Here is a 6839-nt window from a genome sequence, read left to right as displayed (position 1 = left end):
GATCTCTCCATCCATGCTTCTGTGAATGCCACTCCCCTGTCAAAGAAAGTACCTCCTCTTTGGCCAGGAGCTGAGGCTCACCCCTCAATTGCAGATTCTAGGTAGTACACTCCATAGTCTCTTGCTACAAGAGTTCCCCTTTGGAAACATCCTTATTTACAAATCCTGAGCAAATATTCCCACTGAGAGTTCCACATCTGTTTCCTTAAATTTTAAGTTTTGTTGTTTTCTTACTATGATGGAGGAAAGAGAAGTACTGTGTCAAGATTCCTAAATGTGTTGCCCTGACCGGTCTGGCTCAGTGGATAGAGCATTGCGCTGCGAACTGAAGGGTCCCAGATTCAATTCCGGTCAAGGGCATGTACCTTGGTTGCGGGCACATCCCCAGTAGGTGGTGTGCAGGAGGCAGCTGATTGATGTTTCTCTCTCATCGATGTTTCTAACTCTCTATCCTTCTCCCTTCCTCTCTGTGAAAAATCAATAAAATAAATTTTTTTTAAAAAATCCCTAAATGTGGCTTCTATTTAACTGCCAAAGCTTTTATATTTTTTCTCAGGTGTAAGTAAGGCTAGTCTACAGCTAGTATATCCCTTCAACTTTAGGAAGCACTTAAAAAGTGTATGTATACACAGGATACACATTAGGCATTCAAATTGTGAATTGTTGAATTAAGTTACACAGAAATACTATTGTTTAACCAAAGCTCAAGTAGCATATAATGAATTAGCTGGCATGCAGTAATCATGTGTTATTGAAATTGGTCATAATTTACTTATTATCTGCAATGGATTTCTGAAAAAATATTTCTCTTTCCATTAGAATTTCATTTTCAGCATTTGCTTGTCAGTTAAATCCGCACATCACTAATGTAAGTTCTCATCATAGGCATAATTGAATATTCATGCCTAGCTCAAATCACTGTTATTCTGGCCTGTTGCTTTTCTTTTTTTTTTTCCCAGATAGTTAACTCATCATTTGTATGGCAAATTTACTAGAGTTTGTCATTTATAGACTCTCTTTTAGTCTTTTCTATTTTATGAACTGTAAATTTGGTAAGAAATTATACTGAATTGCTATGGAGAGTGAGAACATAAAAATTAGACACATAACTAATAATCTTATATTTGTTCCAATCATTGAGACATTTTATATTCTTCCTACTTTTGCTGAACATTCCAAGTAATGTAACAGAATTCTTCTACTACTTAAGTGTTCTTTTAGAGTTTTACAGTCATACTAATGAAGAACCTTATTAAAGACCAAAGAAAATTAATCAGTGAAAGTACTTTCTATGCATACAGACAGAATTAACTGCTATGATGTCATATCACAAAAAAAGTGCACCGCTCTTTCTACCTGATAAATAGACTTGCATTTTAATTTTTTATTAGATTATTTGGTAGTAGACCAATAAATGTACTCTAGCATCTTTTGTAGAAGTAATGAATTCTTTGTAACATGAGATTTCATGACAGCTCTCTGCTATTAATAAACTTTAGTGAGAGGAGAGAGAGACAGCTGAAGTTGGTTTGAGAATTATTGGATCTGCAGATTAGTGATATGAATGAGTCAAGTTCTACTATATCAAAAATATTATTCATAATAATTTGTATGCTAAACAGTGTATAATGATTCTGACCATTAGTACAAAATTCATACTGATAACCCAAGGCTGGCATGTTCCTTTACCAGGCAACTTATGAAAACAAGCCCAAATTAATGTTGATGTTTAATATTAATTAGGCTTTCTCTTGCCCTGTGGCTTCCCCAAATAACTCTCTGATAGCAAGTCAACCATTAATGGCTAAGTATGACCTGAAACAATATATGTGCCATCCAGGAATACGCAAAGGGAGAACTGGATTAACTTGAGTCTCCTATTGCATGTTCTGTAAGATGTTTACTTTTTAGAAGCTTACATTCTGAAGCTTGATATTCATTAACAATACCATATACGTTTAGCACAAAACATATCTCCTCCTATTCGATACCTGCTATACGAATATAAGTTGCTTATTAACCATGTTACTCCTTACTATGCCCTGATAGAAAGCCAAAACTGTACAATCCATTATCAAAATAATATCTTATTGTTAATGAAGCAATAACAAATATAAAATTACTAAGCATATTCAAGCTCAAGTCATATAAGGTAATCTACACAATATCCGCTCCAAGGTGTGCATCCTCTCTGCCTTTTTATTTCCCTGTTACCCCCTCCACAACATATAAGGTCCTGTAGTTCCTGAACACCTGTCTGCTTCCCAACAACATCCACCCTGGCCCTTAGACTACCTTTATATCTCCTCCTATTCAACTTTGCACTAGTTGCCAATGCTTTATCCAGTTTAAGAATGTTTTGCTGTAACCAGTGGACACAGACACTAGGGAGGTGAGGGCATGTGCCAGGGGGTGGGGAAGGCCGGAGGGATGTCCATGGGGGGGAAAAAGGAGACATATGTACTACTATTTGTAATACTTTAAACAATAAAAAAAGACAAATTCTATTAAAATATATACACACCCATATGCACATTCGTGTTCTCACACAGATATTTCCATTTGGAATAAAATGTGGTTCCTGTTTTAAAAAAAGAATGTTTTGCTGCCCTAGCTGGTTTGGATCAGTGGATAGAGCGTCAGCCTGTGGACTGAAGGGTCCCGGGTTTGATTCCAGTCAAAGGCACATGCCTGGGTTGCAGGCTCAATCCCTAGTGGGGGACATGCAGGAGGCAGCTGATCAATGATTCTCTCTCATCATTGATGTTTCTATCTCTCTCTCCCTCTCCCTTACTCTCTAATATAAATAAAAATATATTTAAAAAACAAACAATAAAAAAAATGTTTTGCTTATTTGTTTTCCCCTAGAGCAGGGGTGGTCAACCCCTGGCACGCGTGCCAAACATGGCACGCCAGTAACTTTTGCTGGCACGCAAAACCCTCTCTTATAATCTTCCATTTACAATTTTTTTTCTTAATATAGACTTTTTTATTTTTCAGATAAATTCAGTGTAGGTGCATCTTAGATAAATAAATAATTTTACATAACAAGTTATCTTAAAGACCATAGACATGGATTGACAAGAGAGGGGAAGAGCAATTTCTATGCCTCTGCCTTAACTCTCCCTGCCTTCCTAGATCCGACCAGTGTTTTGGTTTCATCCACATATGCTTGTGAATCTTTGTTCTCAGTGATGAATTTTGTTAAGTCTCATAATAGGAGTAGCCTGACGGATGAAAGTAGTAACTCGTGCATATCTCTGAAGGTCACGAAATATAAACCTGATGTAAAATCTCTGTCATCAGTGATGCAGCAGCAAAAGTCCCATTGATAATATCAAACGGAGTCATAAAGTTTTCTGTCAGACTATCAGTGTACATGTATACATTAAAAAATAAATGTATTTTTCATCATCATATACTGTGTTTTTTTCGCTCGAATGAATTTTATTATTTCTTCAAGGTTCTTCACATACGAACACCTTAAGAGATATCAAGTAGGCATAACATGTTCTCAAAAAATTAGGGTTGGCACGCAGAAGAATTTTGAGTCAGAGATTTTGCTGGTTTTGGCACGCACTCACAAAAAGGTTGCCCACCCCTGCCCTAGAGTTATCTTCTGAAGGAGAAAACCTTCATTCAATGATTATGATTTAGAATTAAGCAGGTACAAGACAGACTTTTAAAATGCCAAGGCTCGTCAGTTCTCAGAAGATCATAGTTCCTGTGAGTTATTATGCAAAGAGAGTCCTTATCTCTTCTTTCCCCTTATGGTGTATTACTAAAAGCTTCTTACTATTATCTTAGCTCTATCTGAACCTGGCCTCAGAAGGCAGATGGCTATGAACCAGTAATGGGGGGAGGGGACACACAAACTCTATCTCGCCACAATACAGATTAGAAAAATGTAGTCCTTAACTTCAAAAAATGTATTTGAAGGCTAGTCTCATCATTGTTGATTCTAAAGTGAGATAAATCTACAAATAGAATTCTAGAATATTATGATTGTTAGGAGCTTGAGAGATCACCTAAGGCTAACCATCGTAAAACACCCTTCAAGTGTCTTTCAGCCAAGAAAATTAATTTTCTATGAAGGTTGGACATTTGACAGGCTGATCACCATTAAAGGGTTATATTTTCTGTGCACACTAGCAGGAAAGGCACAGCATAAAGGGTTAAAATAGCATGGCTCTGAGACCTGGAACATTAACCAAGAGTTAATAAAATACCTATCAAAAGGCTAAATGGCCTGAACCCTGTCAAGGTTAAAAGCAGAAATTACTATCCATGGAAAAATGACTAAAATTTCAAGTTATATAGACACACTGAAGCAGTCTCAGAAAATTTAACAATCTTAACTGTAAAATGATGGGTTAACAATCTACACTTTCAGGGAGGAAAAAAAAAAAAGTAAGAGGCCAAAATAACAGTGATTTAAGCAAGGCATGAATATTCAATTTTCCCTATGATGAGAAGTTACATTAATGATGTGAGGATTTAACTGACAAGCAAATGCTAAAAATGAAATCCTTAATGGAAAGAAAAATATTTTTCAGAAACCCATTGCAGATAATAAGTAAATTATTACCAACTTCAATAAAATATGATGATGAACACGCAAACCTTTAATGTCTAACATTAGGCATTACTGAACAATAGAGGTTTCAGAAAGATGAGCACCTTTTCATGTTGCTCCTTTTATTTTTAAAGTATCCACCTCTCCTTGAGATTTCTTTCAGCTACTAATAAAAGAAAAGCTGTTAGAGGGTTTTAAAGGTATTCTTTACTTTTTAAAGGAATAAGGGAAAGTGGAGGGTTCCTTTTTTCCCCCACTGGTAAATGTGATTTTTTTTAAGTAGCATGTGATTGTTTTTCTTAGACATGTCAATGAACACATGTTTATAATTTTTAGATTAAATTTTAACCAATAAACAATATTTAGACCTCCCCTAAATTAGGCATAACACAGAATTTATTTTATCATATTTTAAATACAAAATTCTCCAACTGTATTCAGTCAGTAGGTATTACTTTGTTGTTATCAGGGGCGAGGAAGAAAAGCCAAACCTTTCAAGCACTTCTTATTAACAGTGTTACTTCATAGAGCAAAATGTATATAGAATTCACAGTGGTTTGGCCCTTCTGGAGAAAATGCCCAAGCAGAGAATTATTTGTCAGGAAACTAGCAGTGCAAGTGTGGAGAGACAGTGATTTCTTTTCATTCCTGCTTTAGTGTCGACCTCTTCCTGGGTTAGAAAACCACTTCCCTCATCAGGATAAAAATCAAAACCCCCATGCTCGCTTCAGCAGTACATATACTAAAATTGGAATGATACAGAGAAGATTAGCATGGCCCCCGTGCAAGGATGACACACAAATTCATGAAGCGTTCCATATTTTTATAAAGTGATGCAAAGCAAGGGACTGAATCCAAGAATACTCTATTCAGCAAGGCTATCATTCAAAATTGAAGGGGAAATAAGGAGCTTCACAGACAAAAAAAAAAAAAAGACTAAGGGAGTTTATCACTACCAAGCCAGCAATGCAAGAAATCCTAAAGGGACTGGTGTAAAAACAAGAAATAAAAAGGGAAGAAGGAACACAGGCACAAAAAATAAAAATGGCTACAAACAAGTACCTATCAATAATAACTTTAAACATAAATGAACTAAATGCTCCAATCAAAAGACATTGAGTGGCTGAATGGATAAAAAAACATGACACATATATACTAGTATATGCTGTCTATCAGAGACCCACCTCAGAACAAGGGACTCACACAGACTGAAAGTGAAGGGATGGAAAAATATCTTTCAGGAAAATGGAAATAAATTAAAAAAAGCTGAGGTAGTAATACTTATTATCTGACAAAATAGACCTCAAAGTGAAGGCCATAACAAGAGATAAAGAAGACCACTTCATAATACTAAAGGGATCGATATAACAAGAGGATATAACCCTGATAAACATATATGCACCCAATGCAGGAGCACCCAAATACATAAAAAAAACTCCTGGAAGATATCAAGGGAGAGATCGACAACAATACAACCATAGTAGGGGACCTTAATACACCATTGATATCACTGGATAAATTTTCTAGACAAAAAATAAGCAAAGAAACAGCAATCCTAAATGACTCACTAGATCAGATGGACTTAATTGACATCTTCAGAACATTTCACCCCAAAGCCATGGAATATACATTTTTCTCAAGTGCACATGGGACATTTAAAGATAGACCACATATTGGGTCACAAGCAAAGTCTCTCCAAATTCAAGAAGATTGAAATCATATCAAGCATTTTCTCAGACCACAATGGCATAATATTAGAAATCAACTACAATAAAAACAATCACAAAAATTCAAACATTTGGAGGCTGAATAGCATGCTATTAAACAATGATTGGGTTACCAAAGAGATCAAAGAAGAAATTAAAAACATCCTGGAAACGAATGACAATAAAAACACAACAATCCAAAATCTATGTGACACAATGAAAGCAGTCCTGAGAGGGAAGTTAATAGCTCTACAGGCCTACCTCAGAAAACAAGAAAAATTAGTAGTAAATCATCTAACTCTACAACTCAAAGAATTAGAAAAAGAGCAACAAGAAAAGCCCAGAGTGAGCAGAAAGAAGGAGATAAAGATCAGAGCAGAAATAAATGACATAGAAACCAAAAAAACAATACAAAAGATCAATGAAACTAAGACCTGGTTCTTTGAAAGGATAAACAAGATTGATGAACCTCTAGCCAGGCTCACCAAGAAGCAAAGAGAGAGGACCCAAAAAAACAAAATCAGAAATGAAAGAGGCAAAATAACAACAGACCCCAC

The 6839-nt window shown here is 35.7% G+C and overlaps 1 non-coding gene across 1 annotated transcript; it reads left to right on the top strand.

Moving 5' to 3' along the window:
- The first annotated feature begins 5294 nt into the window (after positions 1-5294).
- LOC111825667 lies at positions 5295-5401 on the top strand. Its single transcript, XR_002828853.1, has one exon. It is a non-coding gene; the product is annotated as a U6 spliceosomal RNA (small nuclear RNA).
- Positions 5402-6839: the final 1438 nt, after the last annotated feature.

The sequence above is a fragment of the Myotis lucifugus genome, unplaced genomic scaffold (assembly GCF_000147115.1).
Source record: "Myotis lucifugus unplaced genomic scaffold, Myoluc2.0 scaffold_0, whole genome shotgun sequence".
Classification (NCBI taxonomy): Eukaryota; Metazoa; Chordata; class Mammalia; order Chiroptera; family Vespertilionidae; genus Myotis; species Myotis lucifugus.
The sequence above is the reverse complement of the archived record's forward strand: the minus strand, read 5'-3'. Positions and strand labels throughout refer to the sequence as shown.